This window comes from Carcharodon carcharias, chromosome 8 (genome assembly GCF_017639515.1).
Source record: "Carcharodon carcharias isolate sCarCar2 chromosome 8, sCarCar2.pri, whole genome shotgun sequence".
In the NCBI taxonomy this organism is placed as follows: Eukaryota; Metazoa; Chordata; class Chondrichthyes; order Lamniformes; family Lamnidae; genus Carcharodon; species Carcharodon carcharias.
The window spans coordinates 84,675,719-84,691,424 of record NC_054474.1 but is presented as its reverse complement, the minus strand read 5'-3'; the positions used below and the strand labels follow the sequence as shown (position 1 = coordinate 84,691,424).

Sequence of the window (15,706 nt, the reverse complement as noted above, 5' to 3'; positions counted from 1 at the left end):
CGTATTATGTTGTGTTCTGTTTAACTAATGTAGACACTGCTAAATTTGAAACTGCAGCATTTAGTGGGAAATTGCATATTTTTAAATATGGCCTTGGTGTGCTGTTTGGTGATTTAAACAGGAAAGCTTTGTTTTCTTGTTAGAACATGCTAAATTGATCCTGTAATATCCTACAGCTTGTAAAGTTATATGGTCCATATGAAGAAGATTAGGAGGTGGAAAATGGAAATTGAACAGTCATAACATTTTGGACCAAATTGTCTGGTTAGTGGGGGGCAAAAATTAATTGTGCTTGGAGCACTTCAGTATGAACTATTTTTCAGGGTTTGGTAATCAAATGTGTGAAAATTGCAGTAATTATATTATAACACCTATATTCAGGCTGTTGTTTGCTCTATGGTATTGCCTGGTTTGAGTGCTGGCAGCATAAAGTATTTTGATTTTTAAATCACTCACTTGATACTGACTTTAAGATGTCTTTGCACATGCACAGTAAACTCCATTGGTTGGCTATAAATATAATATGGGGAAGTTTAAGTATTAGAATCTTGCTTTTTTTGTCTTGAATCCTGAAGTGTTTTAGGGCAGTCAGTCTTGATCTGAACCCTTGACTGGTCAATCTGTTCAATCCCATTTCCCTGCCTTTTCTCTTGTTTTTAATTAGCCCTGGGTGGAAAATAAATTATGGCCTGGCAGTAACTAAATGCCAGATTTGATTTGTTAATCGTTTACAGTGAACAAAATGCACAGAAGCCATTAAATAGGGTATTGGTTCCTTGAACAGTCTGTATAAAGTCATCCCTATCTCCTTTTATAATTATCACACCATACTCAGAAACCAATTTTGTTGTGTATGAAGTTGTTTTGCTTTGTTCCATGGGGGATTCCAGATTGTATTTAATTTTCCCAGAGAGGTCATAGTAGAAAAACAAACTGGCATTTATATAGTGCCTTCAGCAGGCTCTTCAAGCCCTATGCTCTGGAATACATCATAGCCACTCTACTTCCCTTAAAACCCTATTTGATCAAGTTTTTGATCACCCCCTCCCAATCTTTGCCTCTGTAGTATTGGACACTACTTTCCTAATGTTGTAATATTCCCTGATCCCTAAAGTTAACAGGTAAAGCCCAAAAAATACACAATGTAAAATAGAAACAAGATGCTGGAAATACTCAGGTCTGGCAGTAACTGGGGAGAAAGAGTTAATGTTTCATCTGATTTGTCATGAGGAATAGAATGTGGATTGTGGATATGAATAATCAGACAGTTATTGCATCCACGTGCCAGTTGTCGAAAGTAGATATTTGGGTGTCATATTCCAGAGGGGTCTAAAACCTGTGGTTAAGTCTCCAACTTTTTACTGTGGGGATAAAAAGCTAATAATGCTGTACTTTGTTTTCAGATATTAATGAAAAATGCCATTGTATTTGGAGCTGAGTGGTGTAGCAACACCATTGTTATAGATACTTTTTTTTGGTTGCATTACTTTTTCTAATTTAGCCAAGATTTTTAAAATATCATCCAGTAGCAGATTAATGATTTAAAACATCAGTATCCAGTAAAAAGTCAATATGATAAATCAGGTTTATTTTGATTTCTATTGATCCCTAAGCTCAATACTTGTATTTTATTAAATATGCAAATTATACATGCTACTGGACAGCTGTCAATTTGCCAAATATTGTTTTCTTGCAGCTCCCAATAGTTATAATTTTACACAATTAAAGGCCTCTGGGTAAAAAGAGAACCAACAGAAGTAACCCTGACAGACAAGTGGAAGTAGAGACTAACTTGAATAGATTATACGATGAAACAAACACCACATTCAATTTCCTAATGGAATCATTGATCCTCTCTGCTTCTACCACCCTCATACACAGTGAGATGCAGGTCATTACCACCTGTTATGTAAAGAAAATGAATTCTCCCTCACCCTCACATCCTTTCCTCCACCCACCCAAAGAATATCTCTTGACTCAAACCTTAGCTCAAGGACTATGAGAGTTATCAGTTAATGGGTTTGTTGACTATCTAAAACTGCTATAATCTTGTACACATCTATTGACCTTGCTTGATCATCTTTTCTCCAAGGAGAATAGCCTCAACTTCTCTAACGTTGTAGCCAAACTCCCTTATCCCAGGAACCATTCTGGTAATTCACTCAAGGACCATCACCTTGTTCCTAAAGCGTTATGACCTTACCTGAACTTTTAAAAGGTTCAGCATTACTTCCCTGCTTTTTACTCAGTACCTCTATTTCTGAAGCCCAAGATTCCATATGCTTTGCTAAGCATATTTTTCTTTCACAGGATGTGGGTGTCACTGTAAAGACCTGCATTTGTTGCCCATTCCCTAGTTCCACTGAGAGGAAATGGTAGTGAACCACCACAGTCCATCTGGTGCGGGTACGGCCATGGTGCTGTTAGGAAGTAAGTCCCAGATTTCTGATCCAGGAATGGTGATATGGTTTCAAGTTAGGATTGGTGTGTGGCTTGGAGGGGAATTTGCAGCTGGTAGTGTTCCCATGCATCTACTCTTGGCCTTCTCGGTGGTAGAGATTGCTCCCCCCTTGACTTAGCTGCATTTGGTCTGGTTCTGACTTGGAACTGACATGTACCATTCACACTACCTCCCTCCCTTTTACTCTTAACATTCCAAATGATATTTTGGTAATTGAAGTTCCCCAATATCAGCACACCATGATTCTTGCACATATGATTTCCCTGTAGATCTGCTCTATCTCGTTATTTGGAGGTCTATTAAAAACCCCCAGAATCTTGATCATACCCAGTTTGTTACTTAGCTTGAACCAATCAATTCTATCTTTGACCCCTCAAAGACACATCCAACACAATGTCTTCTCTTAATTAGTACTGCCAAACCCCTCCCTTTTTAATCTTCCCTACTCTTCTGAACAATTGGTATCCATGAATGTTAAGCGCCCAGTCTTCACCATTGATAAGCCACATTTCTTTTATCCCCTACATCATATTTCCACATGACTACTGATGTTTGTAGCTCGCCAATCTTACTCAACACACACTTTTTACAAACATGCATTGTAAAGCTGTCTTTATTTCTCAGTCCTTTTTTCTTTATGCTGGTGCCCATTCCCTGCCAATTTAATTCAAACCCTCCCCAACCACATGAATGAGCTACGTGAGGCTATTGATCCCAGTCCTGTTGAGGGGCAATCCATCCCTTTTTGAATAGGTTCCTTTGCTTAGAACTAGTCCCAATGCCCCTACAATCTAAAGTCCTCTCCTGCACCAAGACTCAAGCCACATTTATCCTCAGTTGTACATTTGCTAGCACGTGGCACTGGCAGTAATCCAGAGGCTACTTTTTTTGGATCTTACTTTTTTAACTTCCTTACTCCTGAAAGTCTGATCACAGGACCTCATTACCTTCCTAATGTCATTGGTTCATCACTTTGATTTCATAAGTTTTCTTCAACTATCAAAGACATATTAAAGATCAATTTTAAGCTTCAAAGAGTGAGGTACATTACAAGGGGAGCTCACCAGTTTGATGATAATGATAGGGCTGGAGATTTTGTACTGATGGATGATACCTCATACAGATTATGGTATGGCACTGATCCACTTTTGATACTATTAAGAGTTAAATAATGTGCCTTGTATTTTGTATACCTGAGGTGTAAGTTAATTCCATCATTAGGTGAAACCTGATGTATTGACTTTCTGCTGCTACTTTTTACTCTTAAGCAGTAAACTATACATCAGGTTTATTAAGTTGCACAGTCTGGTAGTGTTTATTCTTCCACAACCTGAAGCCTAGAAAAACTGTTTGTGATGATTCATATGCCAACTACAGTAATAAGGACACTGCCATTTTCACGCTGCAGTAACAACAACTTGCATTTATATAATGCCGTTAACAAAGAAAAATGTCTCAAGGCATCAGTGTCTCCTGGCACAGTTCTGAACAGTTAATTCTTCAAATTAGATAAATGTTTTCAATGTCCACTAAATTGACTGTCAATAATACCAATGTATCAGTAACATTTAAGATGTATCTGATTCAATTCAGTTTCCACATCCTGGAGCTACATCTACGTGCTCAGCACATTGATGAAAGTACTACTGAGTCCTTGCAATGCTATGTCAGTCCAGCCCAGCACCAAGCATTGTGAAGAAAGTCTGGAATTGGCAGACACGTATTCAGTGGCAGGAGTCCTGGGATTAGTTGGACTGAAGACAGTCTTTCATTTTCCCATCTATTTTGTCCCATTCCCTTTTGGACTGGAGCACAAAAAACAAGGCTGACACAACAGTGTGTTGGAAATGCCATCTCTTTTGGATGACGCCTTAAACTGAGTCTGCCCTCTTAGGTGGATGTAAAAGATTCCTTGGCATTGTTTCAAAGAAGGGCAAAAGTATTACCCATGGTGTCCTGGCCAAATTATATTCCTCAGCCAACATAGCAAAAACAAATCACCTGATCATCATTACTTTGCTGTTTGTGGGAGCTTGCTGCTGCAAATTGGTACACTTGTTTGCTATATTTGACTACATTTCAATTTTTTAAATTCTTTCATGGGATGTGGGTGTCACTGGCTAGGCCAGCATTTATTGCCCTTGAGAAGGTAGTGGTGAGCTGCCTTCTTGAACCACTGCAGTCCATGTGGTGTAGGTACACCCACATTGCTGTTTGGGAGGGAGTTCCAGAATTTTGACCCAGCATAGCTCCAAGTCAGGAACGGGGGTAGATGGTGGGGTACATGAAGGGTGGTGGTGTTCCTGTGTGTTTGCTGCCCTTGTCCTTCAAGGTGGCAGAGGTTATGAGATTGGAAGATGCTATTGAAGGAACTTTGGTGAGTTGATGCAGTGCATCTTGTAGATGGTACACACTGCTGCCACTGTGCATCAGTAGTGGATGTTGAGAGTATTGGATGGGGTGCCAATTAAGTGGACTGTTTTGTCCTGGGTATCCTGTTGAGCTTGAGTGTTGATGGTGCATCACTCATTCTATCACACTTCTGACTTGTGCTGTGTAGATGGAAAGTCAGGAGGTGAGTTACTCTCTGCAAATGGGCAATAAATGTTGGCCTAGCCAACATTACCAACATCCCATGAATGAATAAAAAAAAAAAATCCCAGCCTCTGACCTGTTCTTGTAGCTACAGTATTTAAATGGCTGGTCCAATTCAGTTTCTGGTCAATGGTAACCCCCAGAATGTTGATAGTGGAGGATTCAACAATGGTAGTACCGTTGAATGTCAAGGGGAGATGGTTGGAGATTTATCATTGCCTGATACTTGTGCAGTACGAATGTTACTTGCCATTTAACAGCCCAAGCCTGAATGTTGTCCAGGTCTTGCTGCAGAATCTGAGGAGTTGCGAATGGCGCCGAACATTGTGCAATCATCAGCGAACATCCCTGCTTCTGACGTACGATGGAGGAAAAGTCATTGCTGAAACAGCTAAAGATGGTTGGGCCTAGGAAACTGCCTGGAGGAACACCTACAGTGATGCCCTGGAACTGAGATGATTGACCTCCAACAACCATCTTCCTTTGCACTAGTTATGACTCTAAGTGGAGATTTTGCACACCCGCCCCCACCGATTCCCATTAACTCCAGTTTTGCTAGGGCTCCTTGCTGCCACACTCTGTCAAGTGCAGCTTTGATATTGAGGGCAGTCACTCTCGCCTCACCTCTGGAGTTCGGCTCTTTTGCCATGTTTGGACTAAGGCTGTAATGAGGTCAGGTGCTGAGTGGCCCTGCCGGAATCCAAACAGAGTCAGTGAGCAGGTTATTGCTGAGTAAGTGCTGCACTGTAGATGACAATTTTAATAGATTGATGGGACAGTAATTGGCCAGGTTGGATTTATCCTGCTTTTTGTGTACAGGACATACCTGGGTAGTTCTCCACATTGTTGGGTGGATAAGAACACAAGAAATAGGAACAAGAGTAGACCATTTAGCCCCTCGAGCCTGCTCTGCCATTCAATAAGATCATGGCTGATCTTTTTGTGTTTCAATTTCCACATTGCCATTACCCCAGTAACCTTTGATTCCCTTGCTTAACAAGAATCTATCTACCTCTGCCTTAAAAATATTCAATGACCTGCACTTCTACCAACCTCTGAGGCAGAGTTCCAAAGTCACACAAGCCTCAGAGAGGAAAAAATTCTCCTCATCTCTGTCCAAAAGAGTGACACCTAATTTTAAAACAGTGCCCCCCTAGTTCTGGATTCACCCACAAGAGGAGACATCCTTTCGACATCTACCTTGTCAAGGCCATTCAGGATCTTGTATACTTCAATCAAATCACCCCTCACTCTTCTAAACTCCAGTGGAAACAAGCCCAGTCTGTCCAACCTTTCATCATAAGTCAACACACTCATTCCAGGTATCAATCTAGTAAACCTCCTTTGAACCACCTTCAATACATTTACATTCTTCCTTAAGTAAGGGGACCAAAATTGCATACAGTATTCGAGGTGTGTCACCAATGCCCTGCATAACTGAAGCATAACATCCTTACTTTTATGTTCAATCCCTCTCGTAATAAAGAATAACATTCCATTAGCCTTCTTAATTACTTGCTGTACCTGCATATTAACTTTTTGTGACTCAGCTACTCGAACACCTAGATCCCTCTGCACCTTACAATTATGCAGCTATTCTCTATTTAAGGAATACTCTGCATCTTTGTTTTTCGCCAAAGTGAAAAACTTCACATTTTCCCACATTAAATTCCATTTGCCAGATCTTTGCCAACTCACTTAACATATCCATTTTCATCTGCAACCTCCTCATGTCCTCTTCACAACATACTTTCCTACCTATCTTAGTGTCATCTGCAAATTTAGCTACCATGCCTTCACTACCCTCATCTAGTCACTGATGTAAATCGTAAAAAGTTGAGGCCTCAGCACAGGCCTCTGTGGGACTCCACTTGTCACATCCTGCCAATCGGAAAAAGTCCCATTTATGCTTACTCTCTGCTTTCTGCCAGCCAGCCAATCAGGAAATCCAAGTACAGTATGTCTACAGACTCTCCTTTATCCACTGTTCATATTACTGTTTCAAAAAACTCCAATAAATTGGTTAATCATGATTTTCTTTTCACAAAAGCATGCTCACTCTTTCCGATTGCCTTGAGCTCTTCTAAGTGCCCAGCTATAACCTCCTTAATGATCAATTCTAACAACTTCCCCATGACAGACATCAAGCTAACTGGCCTATAGTTTCCTGTTTTCTGCCTTCTCTTGAATAGATGGATTATATTTGCTATTTTCCAGGCTGATGGAAAATTTCCAGAATCTAGCAAATTTTGGAAAATTAACACCAGTGCATCGACTACCTCATTAGCCACCTCTTTTAAGACCCTAGGATGTAGTCCATTGGGACCCTGAGACTTGCCAGCCTGCAGCTCCATCAACTTGCTCAGTACCGTTTCCCTAGTGATTTCAATTTCACCAAGTACCTCTCTCCCTTTCACTTCCTGATTTGTAACTTACTGGAATGTTTTTGTATCCTCTATAGTGAATAGAGAAGCAAAATAATTGTTCATTTATTTCGCCATTTCATTGTTATCTACTATTAACTCCCCATTGTCACTCTCTAGAGGACCAACACTCACATTACTTACTCTTCTTTTTAAGTACCTGTAGAAACTCTTGCTGACCATTTTTAGCTAACTAGCTAGCTTCCTCTCATCCTCTGATTTCTTTCACCTGATTAACCTTTTAGTCATTCTCTGCCGTTCTTTATATTCTGTCCAATCATCTGACATGCCACTCATCTTTGTGGAGTTATATGTTTTTTCCTTAAGTTTGATGCTTTCCTTAACTTCTTTAATTAACCATGGATGGTCTGTCCTCCCCTTAGAATTTTCCTTTATATTAGGAATGTACTTATTCTGAATACTCTGAAATATCCCCTTAAATGTTTGCCACTGCTTCTCTATTGATCTATCCCCTAGCCTAGTTTCCCAGTTTGCTTCAGTTAGCTCAGCTTTCATCCCCACATAGCTGCCTTTATTTAACTTTAAAACACTAGTTTTGGACCCACTCTTCTCCCTTTCGAACTGGATATAAAATTCAATAATATTGTGGTCACTGCTACCTATGGGTGCCTTTACTTTGAGGCCATTAATTAACCCTGTCACGTTACACAATGCCAAGTATAATATAACCAGCTCTCTGGTTAGTTCCAGAATGCGCTAAGAAGGTCTAAGAAACTGTCTTGAAAGAATTCTAAGAACTCATCCAAGCTCCTACTGCCAATCTGATTTTTTCAGTTTATATTTAGATTAAGATATTTAGATCCAGTTTAGATTAAAACCACCCATGATTGTTGCTGTTCCTTTATCACAAGCACACAATATTTTCTCTTCAGTACTTTGTCCTACACTGTGGCTACTGTTAGGGGGCCTGTAGACCACTCCCACTAATGACTTATTTCCGCTATGTACCTCATCTCCGCCCCAAACCAATTCTACATCCTGATCTCCTGAACCAAGATAACAGTGTTGTAGTTGTACTGGAACAGCTTGGCTAAGGGCACAGCTAGTTCTGGAACTCAAGTCTCCAGTACTATTGCTGGAATGTTGTCAGGGCCTATAGCCTTTACAGTATCTGTGCCTTCAGCCATCTCTGAAGACTGACATCTGTGATGCTGGGGACCTCCAGATAAGGCTGAGATGGATAACCCACTCAGCACTTCTGGTTGAAGATTGTTGCAAATTCTACAGCCTTATCTTTTTGCACTGATGTGCCAGGCTCCCAGACCATTGAGGATGGGGGTATTTGTGGAGCTGCCTCCTCCTGTTAGTTGTTATAATTGTCCACCACCCGGAATGCAGATCTTAGATCTAATCTGTTGGTTGTAGGATCGCTTAGCTCTGTCTATCAGTTGCTGCTTATGCTGTTTGGCACGCAAATAGTCCTGTGTTATAGCTTCACCAGGTTGACACCTCATTTTTAGGTATGCCTGGTGCTGCTCCTGGCATGTTCTCATGCACTCTTCATTGAACCAGGGTTGATCCCCCGGCTGGATGGTAATGGTAGAGTAGGGGATATGCTGGGCCATGTGATTACAAATTTTAGTTGTATACAGTTCTGCTGCTGCTGATGGCCCACACCATCTCATAGATGACCAGTTTTGAGTTGCTAAATTTGTTTGAAATCTATCCCATTTAGCACGGTGGTGGTGCCACACAACACATGGAGGGTTTCCTCAATGTGAAGATGAGACTTCATCTCAACAAGGACTGTGTGGTGGTCACTCCTACTGATACTGTCCATGGCAGGTGCATCTGCAACAGGTAGATTGGTGAGGATGAGGTCAAGTCAGTTTGTCCCTCTTGTTGGTTCACTCACCAGCTGAGGCAGACCTAGTCTAGCAGCTATGCCCTTTAGGACTTGAGCAGCTCAATCAGCATTGATGCTACCAAGCCATTCTGGCAATGATTGAAGTCCCTCACCCAGAGTACATTCTGTGCCCTTGCCACCCTCAGTGCTTCCTCCGAGTGGTGTTCAACATGGAGGAGTACTGATTCACCAGCTGGGGGGTGCAGGGGATAAGGGAAGGCAGTAGATGGTAATCAGCAGGAGGTTTCCTTAGCCAAGTTTGACCTGATGCCATGAGACTTCATGGGGTCTAGAGTCGATGCTGAGGACTCCCAGGGCAACTCCCTCCCGATTGTATACCACTGTGCCGCCACCTCTGCTGGGTCTGTCCTGCCAGTGGGATAGGACATACCCAAGGATGGAGATGGTGGTGTCTGGGGCATTATCTGTAAGGCACGATTCCATGAGGATGACTATGTCAGGCTGTTGCTTTACTGGTCTGTGGCAGTGGGGCAGCTCTCCCAACTTTGACACAAGCCCCCAGATGTTAGTAAGGAGGACTTTGCAGGGTCAACAGGACTGGGTTTATTGTTATTGTTTCCGGTGCCTAGGTCAATGCCTGGTGGTTCATCTGGTTTCATTCCTTTTTGCAGTGGTTTTAATACAGCTGAGTAGCTTTCTAGGCCATTACATGGGGCATTTAAGAGTCAACCACATTACTGTGGGTCTGGAGTCACGTATAGGCCAGACCAGGTAAGGACAGGAGATTTCCTTCACTAAAGGACATTAGTGAACCAGATCATGTTTTAACGACCACCAACAATAGTTTCATGGTCACTTTTACCAAGACTAGGTTTTTAATGCCAGATTCATTAATTTAAATTCTACCAGCTGCTATGGTGGGAACCATGTTAGGGTTACCATGTCCCCATAGCATTAGCCTGGGTCTCTGGATTACTAAACCACTCCCTCCTTCAGAAATTGTACTAAGTTGACAGTAAAGTTTTTTGGAGCATCTTGTGAATAATGCTATATAAATTCAAGTCTTATTTTCTTTCTTTCCTTTCTGAAGGCTTTGTGTTATAATAGGTCTCTGAACCCCATCAGCTTCCTCAGTATTTTCAATAGCTCCCCCCAAGTGGTAATTCCGAACCAGTACTAATAAGCCATTCAACTATGGTGAGTACACCACAACCAAATCCAACCCATCCTCATCCAACATTCATCCAGGTGCACCTTCCAGAAGCAGAGATCTGCCTGATGTCTCCTTTCTTGTTTAATGAACATTGATTCCAGTTGCTGTAACACTGCACAGTACAGGCCAGGACAGAACCTGAGATCTTGACCATCCTTTCTAACACCAGAGAGTTCAGCAGAATTAAGGATACCTTCAGGCAATATGCAAAAAACATTTTTTTAAATTAATCTGATCAGTGAGATGGTCCCAGGATCAATTTTCAGGCCATGCTGAGGTAATTGATGACATCCACAGCAGAATAGGACTAGCCTTAGCCTTGGCATACCTGACCTACAGAAGTGAGTGAAGGAAATTATCCAGATCTCTCGACCCCCAACTTCTACTCACAAATACCTTGTGGAAAGTGCCCCCTCGAGGGAGGGTAAGGTTGGCATCAGCTGTGATGTTGTCTGTGGTTAAATAGCAGCTGACAGATATCACCATGAGGAATGAATAGCTAGTTTGACAAAGTAAGGATGTTTTGGAACTTCGGCAACAGTTAGCATCTTTGGAAAGAAAAGTTGAACATTGCAAAAGCGTTGATTTGCTAGATCTCTATCCAGCGTGTTACTCACCTCGTTTCCAGTCGGGTACATTGATAATGACTGGAGGCTTCCAGCAGAGGGCGGCGGACAGCCGAGGTTGCAATCTGATTGGTGAAAAGTTTCGAGCCGCTATGAAAGTTTGAGTCGTGGGGTTTAAGGCTGGTCCAACAGTGTGTTCGGCACCGCCAACCTGACACGGAGGAATCGTATCGACTAGCAATCTCAGGGACAGAACTCCATGTATATATAGAAAAGAAAATCAGTCATGACTGGTGCCAGTGAAACCTCTAAAATTGGGACAATCTATAGGACCTTGCAGGGCATGTGAACGCCTAGGGATCTTACAGTGACATTTAAACCGTTCTCTTTTCCTACCAACAGATTCTGGAAGTTAATAACCCCTTTTATAAAATATACATGTACTGAAAGTAACACATGTTTCAGGGTTTTTTTTTCAAGAACTGTTTTATTATTGGAGCCTTATTTGTAATGCCTGGACCAGGACAGCGATGGTTTGATTTATCGCAAAAGTGAAAGTTTTATGGAAAACCGTTTGAACTAGTTGGTGCAGACCTTGTGGGGGTAAGTTGCTTTTTTTTAAGCAAAAAGTTAATTGGAGCGTTCACAGTTTGTTTTAAGGGCAAGAATTTGTGTGTGTGTAAGAAGAGAGAGTGAGAGTGACAGACATAGTGAGGTGGATAGATTTGGAAATTGAGAAAAACAGACAAGTCAAGCATAACATATAAGCAAGCAGAGGATGAGATAGAAGATGAGCTACTAAAGTAGAGAGAAGCTAAAACTAGGAAACGGAGAGAGGAAAAGAGGAGAGCAGAGGCGGAAAAGAGAAGCGGATGAACAGAGTAAGAGAGTATGGGGAATGAGAGACAGAAGAAGTGAGAAATATGAATGAAAGAAGAACAGAGGGAGAGAAAGAAATACAGAAAGTGATAATTAAGGAACCTTGGAGCGCGGGGAATATCAGGAGTTAAGGTGACGTTTCCCAAGCTCTTTGATACCTCCAGGATAATGAAAATTTAATGCAGCTGGGTACAATCGAGTATAAAGGAGGTTCTTTACTCTGTCCCCTGGGAGTGGAAAGATGCAAACTCTACAACAAAAAGCTACTATACTTGCAAAGTGTTTTTTAAAATAATTTAAATAATGCTGAAAAACACTCCTTGCCTGTTCTTGAAATCATTAATATCAGCAGCCACAATTAGCTGTAATTTTAATTTCTGCACTTCTGCTTTTGCTGCTCAAATGTATGTAAAAGAAAACCACCCGGGCTTTATTTTCTTTTCTTTCTATTTGGTTAGGCACCAGTGTTAATGTTTTAAAAATATATTGGAAATCTAAGAAATACAATTTCTATAAAGCTGCCTTTCAGAGTGATTCCAAGAGTTTGCCAGTGAGGAATTGGCTAGGAAAAGAATATCAATATAAATCAGTGTTATATAAGAATTTTGCAATGGTATATGAGAGTATATTATTATATATTAATAATTCATATATTATATGGTATATTAATATAATATATTAATATTTTTGTATATACATATGATCTTATTGAAACATATAAGATCTTGAGTGGGCTTGATAGGATAGATATTGGGATGTGTCTCCTTGTGGGAGAGACTAGAACTAGGGTCACAGTTTAAGGATAAGAGGTCTCCCTTTTAAGATGGAAATGAGGAGACCTCAGAGGGTCATTAGTATGTGGAATTCTCCCCCTAGAAAGCAGTCAAGACTGGGTCACTAAATTTATTCAAGGCAGAGTTAGACAGATTTTTAATAGGCATGTGGGTCAGGGTTATGGGAGCAGACTAGAATGTGAATTTGAGACCACAACCAGATCACCCATGGTCTTATTGAATAGCAGAGCAGGCTCAAGGGGCTGATTGGCCTATTCCTGCTCCTCAGTCCTATGTTCCTATGAGCGATGTTACACTGAAGGTGGTGGGGCATGTGAAAAGTTGTTATTATGATAAGTATGGAGTATATGATAATGTTACAGTGGGGGGTATGGATTGTATGATAAGGTGTTACACTGGGCTATGAGGTTTATGATAAAATGTCACTGAGGGCTGTAAGGTATATGAGAGTTGTGAAAAATATGAAAGAATATTACTATAAGGGTTGTAGGGCATATTAGAGAGTGGCTATGTGTCGAGAACATCAGAAGGTTGTAATTAAGTTTAAAGGTAAATCAGATTGCCACAAAGAGTGTTGCGTTTTATATTAATATTGCAGGAACAAATGCAGGAGATGCTAGACAGTTACAGTGAAGCTGTGGCATATATCTGATAGTGCGGGTATGGTTATATTAAAGAGTGATACAGAGTGCCATGAAACATATCAGAAAGTTACAGTGGAGGATATAATAGGTTAATTGCAGTGCTCTATAATTAATAACATTTTGAATATTACATATTATCATATTATGGTAGACTTATATTTTAACACTCTTTATACTATACATTTTTTAAAAGGAAAGATATAAAGATGGGATGTCCTGAGATCATGAATGACGCTATATAAATGCTAGTCTTTTGTTCTTTATCACACTTCTGATATACAATCATGCCACAGCAAATTGTGATATTGCTGTGTTATATAATGATGCTGCTGTATATATAAAATTAATATATAATAATATATATTAATATAATAACATTCCTCTATGTTTTATATACACTTTTATGCCGCTTGCATTTAGAGGACAGTGTTATGTTTATCATATAAAATAACACAGCTCTGTATAATATATATATATGTATATACATATGTAGCGGTATTGCTCTTTATTATAAATAACACTGCTCTGTATATTGTATGGGTGATACAATGTGTAATATATATTGTTTTGTGTGTAATGTAACACTGCTAATTATTATAGTCACACTGCTATATATTTTATATTGTGGCACTTCTTTTTATATTATGTATAATATTGCTCATGCTTTATGTACAGTAACAATACAAATCTGCTATAGCCAGACTGTGTATTAAGAGAAGAGGCTTGCACTTATAGAGTGGCTTTCATGACCTTGGGACTTCCTAAAGGGCTTTACAGCCAATTAAGTACTTTTGAAGAGTTGTAAAGTAGGGAATACAGCAGCCAATTTGTTCGTAGCAAGATCCCACAGGCATCAATGAGATAATTGAACAGATGATCTTCTTGAGTGATGTTATTTGAGGAATAAATATTGCCCAGCACACCAAGAGATCTTCCCAGCTCTTTGAATAGTACAACACGGTCTTTTATGTCCAGCTGAGAGGGTGGACGAGGCCTCAATTTAGCATTTCATCTGAAAGATGGCACCTCTTATAGTGCTGCATTCCCTTAGTACTGCACTGGAATGTCAGCATATATTTTGCACTCAAGCCTCTGGAATGGAACTTTAATCCACAACCTTCTGAGTCGGTGGCAAGAGCGGCTTTAGGTGTACTACATATTGTGTCACTCTATTATATATAATAGCGGTGCTCTGTGTACAAGTTATCAAGCTCATATACAATACATGGTTTTATGTGCTATATAAAACAACACAACTATTTTACAAAATGTAACACAACTCTACATTATATAGACAAAAACTGCTCTATGATAGTAAAACTGCACAGTATAAAGAATGATAAAGAATTTATAATTATACAATTATATACTACATCTCGGCATCTCAGGATACCCCAATTCACAGGCGTGAAGTACTGCTTTAATAATGCTCTGAATTATATACGAAAATGCTGCTTTGAGTATTATATAATTTCACAGCTTTAAAGTAATGCATTTTTTAGATATACAGTGGCACGGCTCTGTATTGTGTAGAGTAATAAGGCTCTGTATCATCTACAGAAATGCTATATACAGTATATTATCTACAGTAACACTGCATTATATACAGTAACACATTCTATTATACATAGGAATTCAGTTCTTATCCAGTAATACTGCCCTGCATTGTACAGCAATGCTGTTATATACAATATATACAGTAACTCTGTTCAGTGTACCATGTGTTGTAACACTGCTCTGTATGATATATAAGAATACAGTTCCATTATATAAAGTAACATTACTGTGTTCTGTGTATTATATACTGTAACACTGCTCTGTTATATATAGTAATGTAGTTTTTATATACAATAAAACAGTTCTATATTAAATATGGTATAACTACTCTGAGTTATACACAATAATATATATTATATCATTGAATAATGGAACAACCTCAAGTTCGGTTCCTATGTTCTATATATACAGTATCACTGGTAAAATAGCCCTATTAACAACAGCTCCATTATATACTGTATCACAGCTTCCTGTTTTATACAGTGAAATAGCTCTATTATCTGCAGTAATTACATAGACTAACACTGCTCTGTTTAATAGGCAATTTCATTGCTCTATTATAAGGTAAAATAGCTCTGTGTTATACACAGTAATGTTCCTCTGCACATAACAACATGACAACTCCCCTTCACTGGTTTGTTAGAGCGATCTGTCAAGATGCATGTGGCCTGGATTCAACCATTTTGTTGGCTATAAAGACAATGAGTCACTATGGTGGCACTGTTGATGATGTCCATGATTCTTGC

The 15,706-nt window shown here is 39.8% G+C and overlaps 1 protein-coding gene across 1 annotated transcript in view; it reads left to right on the top strand.

The window, feature by feature from the left end:
• Window positions 1–10,332: 10,332 nt before the first annotated feature.
• The window catches only part of LOC121280736 (fibroblast growth factor receptor-like 1), a 150,780-nt gene continuing 145,406 nt past the window's right edge, over window positions 10,333–15,706 (top strand). Inside the window, exon 1 of the mRNA XM_041192870.1 lies at window positions 10,333–11,689. The gene's annotated coding sequence lies outside the window, so the exon portion shown is untranslated. The remainder of the gene's footprint in view (window positions 11,690–15,706) is intronic.